At 52.0% G+C, this 13,543-nt stretch overlaps 1 protein-coding gene across 1 annotated transcript in view; it reads left to right on the top strand.

The window, feature by feature from the left end:
- Nucleotides 1-13,543, top strand: part of NSDHL (NAD(P) dependent 3-beta-hydroxysteroid dehydrogenase NSDHL) — a 42,652-nt gene that overhangs the window by 1,084 nt on the left and 28,025 nt on the right. The gene's annotated exons all lie outside the window — the stretch shown is intronic.

The raw sequence follows: 13,543 nt of genomic DNA, 5'->3' as shown, positions 1-13,543 counted from the left end.
CACAGGGGCGACAGAGTGCCAAGGCGACATCGGTGACCCTGTGGATTGCAACAGAGATCTTCGTTTTGGCAACGATGCTGCAGGCACAGAGACTTCCCGAAGGCAACCACTGGCTAGAGAGGTAAGTTGGGATCTTGGGGGATGTCTGGACAATGTCGGTTGGGCCATCCAAGGCCGTCGGGTGGATGGGTGTCTTTTGTCATTGGGTTCGGGTTCTTCTAACCAGCTCTGGTTGGGGGGGACCCTTCAGGTTGAGGTTGCAGGTGTCTGCTTGAAGCTTGAGGAAGGTCAAAGATCACCAGATCCCAAGTAAGGATCGCTGGGGAGATCTCCTCATAGTGTTTGGCCACTCTAATGTGGGCGTCTGGTGCAGAGTGGTACATAATTGTGTAGCTGCCTGGATCCGGATTCTGTGGTTGAGTCTTTGAGCAAATCCGATGCTCTCTAGAGACAGTCTGTAAAATGGCTACAGGGCAGGTCCTTTGGCCGACTTCTGGCTGCTGGACACGCCAGGGTTTTGCTGTGGTCGGATCGGAGTTGGGACAGGCTGGTATTTTATTTATTTATTTTGAAGGTTTTATATAGCGCTGGCTAGACCCAGAGGAATCAGAGCGCTTTACAAGATAAGGATAGTATAAGGCACATAGGGTATAAAAGCATATGAAAGGTAGAGCAACACAAATTTGAAATATACAAAGTAAAAACAACATGAGCATTAAGCAAATCAAGATAAATCCAACAGGGGCAGGAGCTATACATTTCAAGTAATTAGGTAAATGGTGAACAGGAGACCGGGCATATATTACTGAACAAATATAGTATGTTGATAAGAGATCAGGAGTAGGACACAGGTTAGGATCCCCAATAATAATTGAGGAGGTGGGTTTTGAGGTCTTTTTTGAAACTGGAATAGGAGGGATTACAGCGCAGGTTTTTTGGGAGGGCATTCCAGATAATAGGGACATTGTCAGAGAAGGAGCGATATTGTGTGGCTTTCTTTTTATGCAGAGGTGGTATTAGGAGGAGGGTGTTGGTGCTTCTCAGAGGTCGAGTGGAGCCCGCAATGTCGAGTTTATTTGAGAGGCACTGCGGAGTGTTTTGGTGTAAGACTTTGAGTAATGCAGGCGGTTTTATAGGCAGATCTGCCTTCGATAGGGAGCTATTTAAGAGATTTGAGAGCCGGGGATATATAATTGAAGCGTTTGCAGTCCGTGATGAGCCTGGCAGCAAGGTTGAGCACAGCTTTGATTGGAGCAAGGTGTACCTTGGGGATTCCGTTAAGGATGGCGTTACCATAGTCAATACGTGACAGAACAAGAGACTGAACTATAAGTTTAAAATCATCGGTGGGTATGAATGGTTTGATTTTCTTGAGGTGACGGAGAGTGAAGAGGGCTCCGTTGGCAGAGTTTTTGATGTGAACATTAAGGGTTAGAGTGTTGTCGATAGAGATGCCAAGAGATTTGACGGAGTTGGACCAGGTGAGTGAGCAATTGAGTGCATTGAGGTCAGAGATCCATGATTGAACGGGGAGAGGGTTATTTTTGTGGGGAAGAGAATGATTTCGGTTTTATTAGGGTTGAGTTTGAGATGATTGGAATGGAACCAGGTTTGTATCTTGGCAAGGGTGTTGTTCAGGTGTAAGATGTCAGCATGAGTTTTAATCTTGTAATAGATTTGGGTGTCATTGGCGTAGAGGTGGTAATTTATGCCTGCTTGGTTAAGAATGAGGGTGATGGGTTCCATAAAGAGGTTAAAGAGGGATGGAGAGAGAATAGAGCCTTGGGGGAATCCAAGGGAGACGGGAGTGGGGTTAGAGAGACCGTTTTGAATTTTGATTTGGTGAGTTCGGTGTTGTAGATAAGCGGTGCCATTAAGGCCGAAACGGGTCCTAAGCACATTAAGTAGGGCTGAATGGTTGACTGCATCAAATGCTGCGGAGAGATCAAGAAGGATAAGAAGGCAGGTCTCGCCATTGTCAAGTGATTGATGGATGTCATCTATGACATTGAGCATTGCCGTTTTGGTGCTGCAGCCTTTTCTAAAGCCAGATTGAAGGGGTCGAGTAGGTTGAAGTTTTCAATGTGTTTGTCTAGTTGTAGTATGTGAGAAAGTGGCTCTGTATATACTGTTCCCAAATAGGTACAGGGTGTACAGAGTCCACAGTCACCAAAGGTTTGACAGAGGCTAAAGTTAGATATAACCTTACTCTCTAAAGTGGTAGCTTGGTCGAGCAGTAAGGCAGTATCAGAGGACAGTGTAAAGCATTTGTTGTACACACTCAGTCAGCAAATGGTCTCACACACTCAATAACTGAACTCTAGGCCAATGGTTTATATATAAAAAATATATGCTTGTTTTATTTTAGAACCAACACTTGGAGTTAAAATATACTTTCTCAACAGTAGATGTTTCATATAAATACTTTTGCAATATGCAATAGATTTTAGTAAACAGTTATAAGTAGTTGCAGTAGGCAACTCTATTTTTAAACACAACAATACATTGAGCTCAATGGTAAATTCAAGTTATTTGCACCAGATTACTTTTTAGATTACTTTTCGAATTCCAGGACTGGATCCTAGATTCAGTCTTGGGCCAGTTCTCAGAATCAAGTGATGAAAGTCGACTTAAGTACTGTAATGATTTTTAACTAATATTTAGCTATTTTAAAAGTTGACACTTAGAAAATATTTCAGAGAAAACAGTCAATGATTCCCTATGGAAGAAAATGCAGGTTACAGGTACAGTATGTTCTTGTTACTTTTGTAATCCAGTACTGGGTGCCTAGACTCAGTACTGGGACCTTTATCCAAAACAGGTAAGCAATTACGTTTTCAGATATTATACGATTTTTGAGGAATATTTAAAGATTGCAGAAATCGACACTTGAAAGAAATTTCACAGAAAAACAGTCAATGGTTTCCTATGGAAGAAAATTGGGTTACTGGTAAGTACAGTTGTGGGTATTTTTCAGAGTCAGTGCTGGGCACCAAGATCCAGCACTGGGAGCTCACCTAAGAGCAGGTGAGTAAATTCGTTTTTGTCACTCGGCTGATTTTTGGTGAATATTTGAAGATTTGAAAAGTCCACACTTGGAAGAAATTTCAGGAAAAAGCCAGTCAATGTTACCCTATGAGGAAAATAGAGTTTGCGGTTTAAGGGTAAGTACTCGACTGGCAGAGTTGAGGTTCTGGGCACAGACTCGGGGGTCTCCCAGGGTCAGGTAGGTACAGTTGGTTCACCCTCAGCGGCTCTAGGGCGGCCGGGTGCAGAGAGAGTTAGGCCCAATGTTATCCTATGAGGGATAGGGGGCCCTTGTTTGGTGGCTGCTAACTGGCAAGCCACGTGGCTGTGGGAGCTGGGCTCCTGGTCACTTTCTCGGGGCAAGTGGGGAAGTAGGAAGGAGTAGAGCTTTCACTGCCAGGGCCACTCGGGCGGCTGGGTGCAGAGTGCTTTTGAGCCTTCAGGCGCTCAATGGATTTCAATGGGAAATCTCCGGTTAGGAAAAAGACTGCAAGCTCTGGGACGAGGACTCTTCAGGTGCCACCACCACTTCGAGAGGTAAGTTGGGTAGTTGGAGGATAGGTAGGTACCCCGGGATTGGGCACAGGGGGCCGTGGGGCGCCACGTGCAGGGGTGCCTTTAGGTGTCGGGAAATCTTACCCTCTGTTGATCGCGGTTGGGGGGCACCTGGTTCTGAAGCTGCAGGCTTCTTCAGGAATGTCGAGGGAGGTCCTTGGGTGCCGGACACGGGGTCACAGTTGCCGTGGGGTCGTCCTCAGGGTCTTTGTTCACTCCGGCACTGGCCAGGCTCGGCTGGTGCAGAGTGTGCTGGGTTCGCGGTTCCGTGCTGCTGCTAGGGGTTAGAGATAGGTTTTGAGTAGAGCCTCTACTCATGGGAGTCCCAGGGGCTTAGAGCCAAGAGGTAGCCAGGTCCTCCGGGGTTTGTGAGGTTGCTGGCCACAAGAGATGCCGGGTTGGAGCAGGTTCGAGGGTCGACAGGCCGGTAGGGCTGGGGCCAAAGCAGTTGGTGTCTTCTTCTCTTTTTAGCAGCTGCAGGGCATGTCTTCTTTCTTCTTGCTCTTCTTTGTAGTTTGGAATCTGGAATCTTGGGAAGGAAGGTTCAGGGTGCCCCTAGTTACTAGATTTAGGGGCGTTACAGGTAGGTGAAGGGCAGGGGCCAATGGGTCCCTGTCCTGGGGTGGGTACACCCCCTATCCTGCCTCTCTCCTGTGGGAGGGGGGCAGTAGCCTAGTCCTGATTGGGCAGGGCTTCCCATCTTCAAGATGGCGAGAGCCCGGAGATGTGCTTCACCTCGCCTCCCCCACCTGAGGGGTGGGGTTGGCAGGCTGGCACATCCCCTGTCCTTATTTGGGGTTTCCGGCCAAGCTTCCCGCCAGAGTGGGGGGTTGCAGTGGCCTGGGGAAGCTCACAGAGGTGGAATGCCTTTGAAGCTTCCCCCTGCCCATCCTGGGGGAGGAGATTTAGCACCTCGCCCAGGATGTGCATTGTTGCAGACCCAGGAGAGCAGGGCCTCTCCTACCCAGGGGTCCAGCAACATGTCTGCTGTGTGGCAGCCTAGGCAGCCTCAGAACAGACGTGGATTGTAGGTTTAGGTTTCAGGGGGCCTCTCTAAGATGCCCTCTGTGGTGGTTTGTACATTAAATCACACACTGGCATCAGTGTGGATTTAATGTGCTAAGCAGTTTGATACCAAACTTCTCAGTCTTCAGTGCTGCCATTATGGTGCTGTGGAGATCGTGTTTGACAAGCTCCCAGCACCATATACTCTTAGCTGGCAGCACTGCACTTACAGGACCCAGGAATGGACCTGGGTACTGTAGGGGCACAGGGCTCCTGCCTCTGTGTCCACACCACTGGCATAGGGCACCCAGCTAGAGGGGTGGCTGATGTATGCCAGGGCAGTGTAGGTTGTGGGCATGGCACACAGGGATGTGTGCCATGTCGACTCTCTGTTTTGTCTTGAATCCAGACACTCAGCCTGCAAGAGCAGTGTGTGTGTGTTAGGGTACATGGCCTCTAAGGGTGGCACAATGAGTGCTGCAGCCCTTAGAGGCCTTCCCTGGTCACAAGGCCCTGGGTACCATTTACCAGGGGCTGACATGTGGCCAGGGTTTGCCAATTTGGGTTCTGGCTGTTAGGCAGTTTTTAGGGAAGGAACACAGGCCCTGGGCACCTGATTGGCAGGAGCCCAGGGCACAACAAGGAAAAGTGCATCAGCTATTAGGCAAAAAGGGGGGGGGGTTACTGCAACAGAAACCCACTTTCTTACATAGTAGGACACATTTTTCAAGGACCTTTGAGAGAAGGGGGAGGAGATTATTTAGGTAATTGGGGTCAGCATTGGGGTTTTTGATTATGGGCGACATTTGCCCAAGTTGAAGGGAGGTGGGGACACAGCCTGTGGAGAGAGAGGTGTTGATGATTTTGGTCCAGAATGGGGTGATGATGTGCTTAAGGGCAGGGACAAGGTTGGAGGGTATTGGGTCTTTTGTGTGGGAGGACGGTTTAAGATTGCCAATTATATTGAGGACTTCAAGCTCAGTGACGGGGAGGAAGTTGAGCAAGGAGGCATTGTTCTTAAGTTGAGATTTAGGGGAGTTGGTTACTGGAGATGTGGTAGGTGAGGGGCCTGTGGAGTGGTGGGGGGGTAGGGAAATGGGTGGACGAAGAGGTTCGCTGGGGAGCGGTAGGATAGTGGGCAGAGGAGAGACAGTGTGTTGGAAACGGGTAGCGTGGTGCAGAGCGGGTGGGCCAAACTCTGGAGGAAATGTGCAAAGCATCCACGCAGTACACACAGGCGACACACAAGGCACACTACAAAAAGAGACACTACACCGGTTTAGGTAAAAATAACTTTTGTATTGTCCAAACACAGTATGTCAGGTAATCTCTACACTGCGCCAACTGGCGCTCGGTTCAAATTTACAGGGGGGGGGGGAATTATATACCGGGCAGGGCCAATCGGGCCCCTGCCGGAATCATTGCGACATAGAAGACAGTAAAAATAAGTCCATCAGCCTCAATCCTGCAATAGAATACCTCAGGGCATAACATTAGGCGAAGGTCCGGAACACCTGTAATAAAAACATCCAGACATTCCCTTATGCATCACCAATAGGAGTGACCCCTGGGCCTGAGGCTGAAAGTAAGGTAGGTAGTGCATCAACACCTCAAACCCTGGCATCTCAACCCAGCGCGGCACATAGCAAGTAAACAGCGCTTAAAGTCCAGGACATGCGAACATAGCACTGCACATAACAATTGGCTGGTGTAAAACAGTACATTTATCATAGCGCTACACAAAGCACGGCAGTAGCGCGTTAAAACAGTGCATCCACCTTAGCGCTGCACGAAGCAAGGCATTAGCGCTCAGAGCATGGCAAATAAACATAGCGCTGCACACAGCAATGCATTAGCGCGTTAAAACATAGCCTTTAACCTGGCGCCGCCCATATGACTTCAATAACGCTGTCACTAGGGCATTTCAACATAGCGCTTAAACATGGCCTGTAAATGTGGCGTTGCACATAGCACAGCATGAGGCCCAAGACCAAAGCTCTGACCCTGGCATTTGATTATAGCCTTCAGCATTTCATTCGGTCAGGGCATCCAAAGGGGGGCCTTAAGCATGTCCCCTCCTTACAGTCACCGTCCGGGCAGTCGGTATGAGGCCCAATTCATGCCTCCTCCGGGGTGTTCACTTAGCCCATCTGTAGGTAAGCCGGCCCTCCGGGGCTTTAAGTAAGTACTCCAACCCGTTGCAGCTGCCCGCTGTCAGGTGGGGCAGCTGTGCAGGGAACCAATGCAGCACTCCCATTAGCAGCACTCCCATTGCAGCACTCCCGGCAATGTACCCCGTTGCCCCCGCCTCCACCACCAGTCCCACACGGAGCCCCTCACTCACCGGACACAGACTGGGGGGCTACTGACGTCTTCACCCGGGCGGTGGGGGCAGGCGCCGACAATGCGCCTCGGGCCCCTAAACTTCCGCCTCTCTGCTGCGAACGCGGGGCTCTCTTCAGCGCAGGAGAGCCCCGTCGGCAGCCGCAGCGCCTCGCTGGACTTCACCCGGGCCCCCTCCTGGGACCCGGGACTTCGAGGCAGCACTCGGGGCTCTCCTCCACCTTCGGGGAGCCCCCACCACGGAGCGACGTCTCCGTCGAGCTCCGGACCTCTTCCTGGCTTCGAGGGGGACGCAGCCGATGACGCGGCCAGCGCCCCGGTTGCTGGGCAACGCGCGCTCACGCGGCCCAGGTCCAGCGCCTCCTCCAACTCACGATCCCCGACTGCACCTTGGGCGGCGGCGGTGATTCCGGCGGCGACAAAGTGCGGGGTAGGCACCCGCTGGGCATAAGAACCGCGGGGTAGGCTCCCGCCGGTTTCAGACAGGAAACAGGCGGCAATACGCGGGGTGGGCACCCGCTATAAGTGTAAATATTCAACGGCGGTACCCACGCAGGGTAGGCTCCTGTTATGAGTTTAAATATTCAAAGGCGGCACACACGCGGGGTGGGCTCCCGCTGGGCTCCTAATTAGGCTGGCACACGGGGTAGGCTCCCGGTATAGCTTTCAGCGCCCAGCTCTCCCTGGCCACACGCTCACCTCCTTTGGGCCACGATGTATAGCGCTTTGCAGGCGCTAGGCGGTCCCACCAGCTTTAGGGGCAGTGCACAGTCACTTCGAAGATAGCGCTCACCAAATATAGCGCTCTCCTTCCAGGGGCAGCTTGGGTATAGCGCTCTCCTTCCAGGGGCAGCTTGGATATAGCGCTCTCTCTCTGCGAGCAGCTTGTAAATAGCGCTCTCTGGTTCCTGCCCCTTGATTGAGGGTTTCTTGAGGGGGGGAAGTTGCGTTGGTGGCTGAAGGCGGACTAATTAGTCTCTGCCTGTCGTCCCTGGGTTCTCCTCTCGCCGGGCCAGATCAGTGGGTAGTTCAGGATCCCTCACTCACTTGAAAGGCAGCACCTAAGCCCTGTCACTTTCAGAGGCATAGGTCCCTGACTAAACCCTACCGCCTAAAACTCCTGCGAAGGCTTCTCCAGGTCTGCGTTGCCCCAACTATCGCTTTCCCTCGCCCTGTGGACAGTAGAGGGGGGTAGATAGGCTCAGGGCCCAGCACACAGGCCCATGTGGCGGTAACCCCTGGCAGCAGGTCCCCTCTCTCTCAGGTCCACCCTCTGACTGAGCACATGGCAGCCCAGCTCCGCCCTTTATACGCCCCTCACCCCACCTTCCAGACAGTGCCAGAAGCTTCTAGAAGCGTCTGGGGAAACTGGCTCTAACTGGCCTAGGGGGATGGGTAGAGCACCCTGGGTGCCAGGCTTCCCTCCAAAAGCTGGGGCTGCTGGGAAATAACCACTAGACTGTCAACCTGGCCCAGTCAAACGGCGCAACCACACAGCTTTGGCATCCATTTTAAGTTACATTTTTAAAATGGGGAAACTCAGTCTGCACACATTCAATCTTTGCATTTATTTATCATGCGATTTCCCAGAAAAGCGAAAAATGTCTGGGGAAAAAGGGCCAAGTCCAACACCGTGTCAGCTGGAAGGGGGGGATGTGGAGTAGGCGTTAGAGGTGAGGACAAGATTGCATTTGGAGTTGGAGGATAGTTGTGTGGGAAGGAAGGATTGATCAATTTTGGCAATTATTTCCGAGAAGAAGTGGGCAATTTCTTCACAACTGTCTGAGGAGGCTGTCATATTTGGCGGTGCGGGGGAAGTTTGGTTTCGGATGATTTTGAAGAGTTCCCTGGGTCTGTTTTTGGCATGATCAAGTTGAGTGCGGAAGAAGGATGCCTTTTCCTTGAGGATGTGTTTTTGTACGTGGAGCTAGCATGTCTGAGAAGTGCAAGATGGGAGGGTGAGGGATGGTGTCTCCAGGTTCTTTCTGACAGTCCGAGTGCCTGTCTTTCATTATTTATCTATGTATTAAACCAAGAGTTTGAGGGGGTGTTTCTTTGGTTTTTGAGTTTAAGCGGGCCAGTTGGTCAAGAATACCTGTAACAGTATTGTTAAAGAGTTCAGTGAGCTCATTCACAATTTGTGAGGGGGGAATGAGAAGAATTTGAGCTTGGAGTTTCGATTGGAGAACACCTGGGAGGATACCTTTTAGGTTTCTGGTCAATTTCTTAGATCTGGTAGTTTTAGAGGCAGGGAGGTTTGCTGAGGTAGCAATGGTGAACAGTATAAGGTGATGGTCGGACCAGTCAATGGGGATGATATTGGTAACGGAGGTCAGATCTTCGTTGGACAGAATGATGTCAAGTATGGATCCTTTAGTGTGAGTTGGAGATTGGCAGAGTTGTTTGAGTTCATTGATTTCAAGAAGTATAGTGAGGTGGGAGATGGTGGGATCATTTGTATCATTCCAATGGAGGTTAAGGTCCCCAAGAAAGAGATTTTTTGAGCTGGATAATGCTGATTGCGTCAGTAGATCGGATAAGTCCTCAATGAAGGGCTGTGTTGGTTCCGGGGGGCGATAGATGTTGTGTAGACGAATTGGGAGGGAGATTTGAGTTGACAGTTCTCCTTCCAGGTATTCGCAGGAGGAATAGCCTGGGTTGGTGACAAGGGAAATCTGAAGTTCATTTTTGAAGATAATGGCTAGCCCACCCCCAACTCTGTTAGGTCTGTCTTTTCTAAGAATAGAGTATCCCGGGGGGAGAGTAGGTCAGGTATGCTCGTTGAGTGGTCATTTAGCCAGGTTTCTGTGAGGAATGCAATATCAATGGATTCACTCAGGATAGTTTCCGAGATTTCCGTGGCGTGTAGGACCGCGGAGCGACAGTTAACGAGCATGCACTTCAGTGGTGTGGGGTTGGGTATGGAAGGTGGGCAAGAGTGGATCAACGTGAGTTAGGGCGGTGGTGCGGGGGAGGAGGGGGTTCTATTTGTCCCTGTGATAACAGCGATGAGGGCATAGGGGAGTGGAGGGTTGGTGGTTGGCAGATTAGGAAGGGAATAGTTACATAGTTCGGCGAGGTCGGACGGGGAGAGATGGTTCGAGGTGCGGAGAGGTCTATACGTACGGCAGCGGAGAGGGAGCGATCTCCAAAGGTTGTGTTTGTTATTGGGGATGTTTGAGGGCGGGAGGATGGTGGTTTTATGGTGAGGAAGGGTTCTAGTGCTGTGGAAGAAAAAATCTTTTCTGAGTCGGGCAAATTCCGTAGTTAAATTAGATAGGTCATGTTCAATGTTGTGTAGGATCTGGGCAATTAAGGAGAGGGGAGGTTTTGGGAGGGCGCGGTCTGTGTTATTTGCTGAGGGTGGACTAATGTGTGAGTGGGGAGATGTGGTAGATGGTGTGGGGTGAGGGGTGACGGGGCTGGGAGGAGTGAGGGGTTCGGTAGTCAGAGTAGGTAGGTCGAGTACGATGTTGTGTAGGCTCGGGGCAATCCGGGTACAGGGAAGGAATGAAGGGGCGTAGGAGGAGGGAGGAGAATGGTCTGGGGATAGGGAGTGGTCAGGATTAGTTGCGGATGGTGGCCTGCTGTGTGAGGCGGGAGATAGGGTAGTTGGTATGGAGTGAAGGGTGGCGGAGCTGTTAAGTGTGAGTGGAGGGGTTAGGTTATACAGGGGGCACAAACCTTCAGGTGATGTGGTCAGAGAGGATAAAAGGGCATGGAGCGAGTGAGAAATGGATGTATTGGTGTGATGGGGATGTGTGTTAGGGGTTGGGGTGAGGTGGTGTGAGGGGGATGGGTGTTTATTGGGGGTTGGGGTGAGGGGTTGGGAGGTGGGGTAGGTTGAGCCTGAGGGGGGAGGATAGAGAAGATGGGGAGGAGCAGAGGGTGTACGGGATTGGTAGGAGTAGGGGGTGAGGAGTTGTGTTAGGTGATTGAGGGGAAAGGACGGAGGAGTACGTAAGGGGGTGGGTCGGGGAGAGGGAGGTTTGGAGGTCAGGGGGAGGGCGGGTCATGGGAGGGGAATGATAAGTAGGTGACAGGGATTTGGGGCTACCGTTATTCAAGGAGGGGTCCGAGGAGTAAGGGGTTAGGGGGAGAGAGGGAGATAAGTGGGGGATGAGAAGTAGGTAATTGGGGATGGGTGAAGTCGTTATCAGTAGGGGGCGTCCAGGGAGGGAGATGATGAGGTACATTTTTGGAGGCTCGTGTTAACTGGTTGGTTGAGAGTGGAGGTAGAGTGGGGGGGGAAGGGGGAGGAAGAGGCTTGAGGGGTTCTGTTCGTTTGGGGAGGAGGAGTGTTAGGCGCTGAATGGTTAAGGAGGAGAGACATAGTGCTAAAGTGGTGTTCAAAGATAGAAAGGTGGGATGGCGTGGCTTGTTTGATGATGTTACCTGTTTTGAAGATGGAGATATCAATATCACCATGAAAGGCTAGGGAGGGAGCGGTGGATATTTTGAATCCATATGGTATTTTGGTTGATTTAGAGATAGGGAGGTGTTGGAGGAAGATGCTCTTCCATTTGGAAGGGCGTTTGGAGTAAAAGATGTAGTTGGTAATATGGGGGAGGTGAGGCTGAGGTAGTTATCAACAATGAGTGTTTCAGGGTTGCGGATGAGGAGTTTGTTTGAAGTTTTTCCTTGCGTGTTTGGAGAGATTTGGGGGGTAGAAAATGGTCCAGGAGTTGGGGCCGTGTTTAGAGAGGGTATGGTCCTAGAGGTGATGGTCAGTGCTATCTTGCAGCCAGGCCCCTCAGAGAAGTGTTGAGGGAGCTCCGTTTAGATCTGGTCCTTCAGGAGCGGGCCGATCCGGTTGCAGTTGGAGTGGTGAAAGAAGAGGTCTCTCCCCTCAGAGCTGGAGATAAAGACCGATTGGGAGGGGTGCAGGGAAGAGGCTCCGCGACAAGCCCACGCGATGGACCGGACTGCCGCTTCCGGATGTCTACGGCACGGCAGCGGAAAAGCGATTGGCACCTCCGAGCCGGCTCCAGAGTGCGCCCATCAAGGAGGGCTCCCCACAGGGCCCGACTCAGTGTCAGCAGCCGGCAGTTGTGGGAGACAGCAATCCGTTACCAACGAGGCAATGGGCCCCCACAGCTAGGAGGACTCCTCGAGGCCCGTCTCTCCCACGAGACTGCGGCTGCCCCCAAACAGGAAAGAGGGCATCTCCAGGGGCATCTCCGGGGCCAGAATCGCTCTCCTTGGGCCTTCCCTTGAGGGAGGAACACGCCTGGGCCCGATTCAACACCCCGCGACCCACAGTCGTGCAAGGCATCAATCCGGGGCCTGATCCACTCTCCCAAGGCCGGCAGCCGAGGGAGGCCGCAATCCCGGGCCAGAGAGATCCGTCTCCTCCAGGAAAACAGCGGCACCCCCAGGCAGCGGATCCCTGCAAAAGAATGACCCCAGCAATGTGGACTCCGGCAGAAAGACTGCGTGGGAACAACATGGTCAGCGTCGGACCCAGGCAAGTCTCTGGTCCGGTGGCAGAGGGTGGCGGGCGACGTCGCGCCTGCCGAAGCGAGGGCAGCCCAGGGGGATCCCTGGCGCAGATGCAGTCCGCCAGCCAGCGCTCGGAAGCAGAGAGGTCCGGGAACGCTGCAGTGTGACCGATGACGGGGGCCGCGGTTCAAGCCTCTCCGTGCTGTGATTCCGGAGAATCCAGGATGCAGGTAAGGAATAATCTAGATTAGCAATTTGAACAGGTAGCTTGGTTTGATTGGCTCGATTGCCAGGGTTTACCCGGGATTTACGCCGATGGCGATCCCAAACCTCAGGAGCCCACAGGAAGAGCTCCTTCTCCGTCGGCCATTTTGTATTGTCAATCAATCAATCAGCCGGTAGGGCTGGGGCCAAAGCAGTTGGTGTCCTCTTCTTCCTAGGTCAGCACAGCTCTTCAGTCCTTCTTTCTTCCTCGAATCTGAAGAGGCATGGTTCAGGGTCGCCCTTAAATACCGAAATTTCAGGGCGTTAAAAGGGTGTGCAGGTCGGGACCAATGTGTCCCTTCCTTCGGGTGGGTACACCCCCTCCCCCCCCTAATATGCCACCCACCAGTGGGAGTGGGTTATGAACCTCTTCCTAACTGGTTGGATCCCCTCATCTTCAAGATGGAGGGGACTGAGATGTGTGCTTCACCTAGCCTCCCCCACCTGAGGGGTGGGGTTGGCAAAGCTGGGTACACCTCTCCTCCTAGCTTGGTTTTCCCACCGATTCTCCTGCCAAATTGGGGGCAGAACTGAATGGAGCCAGTTGGCAGGGACAGCTTGCAAAGGCGGCAGGCCATTGAAGCTTCCCTTTCATGGACCCACTTGATCCTGGGGGATGAGGCACGACACCTCTGCCCAGGATGGGCTTTGTTTCTGAACCCAGAGAGCGGAAGTCCTCTACCCAGGTGTCCAGAAACCTGTTTGGTGGTGGCAAATTGCAGGCAGCCATTCGGGAACCACACCAGGGCTGGTCGTTTTTTAGGGGGCATCTCTAAGAGGCCCTCTGAGTACATTTTACACTAAATACCACACTGGCATCAGTGTGGGTTTAATGTGCTGAGAAGGTTGCTACCAAACTTCCCAGTTTTTAGTAAAGCCATTATAGAGCTGTGTAGTTCCGAATGCC

The sequence above is a fragment of the Triturus cristatus genome, chromosome 10 (genome assembly GCF_964204655.1).
Source record: "Triturus cristatus chromosome 10, aTriCri1.1, whole genome shotgun sequence".
Lineage (NCBI taxonomy): Eukaryota > Metazoa > Chordata > Amphibia > Caudata > Salamandridae > Triturus > Triturus cristatus.
Note: the sequence above shows the minus strand (reverse complement) of the source record. Positions and strands in the feature narration are given on the sequence as shown.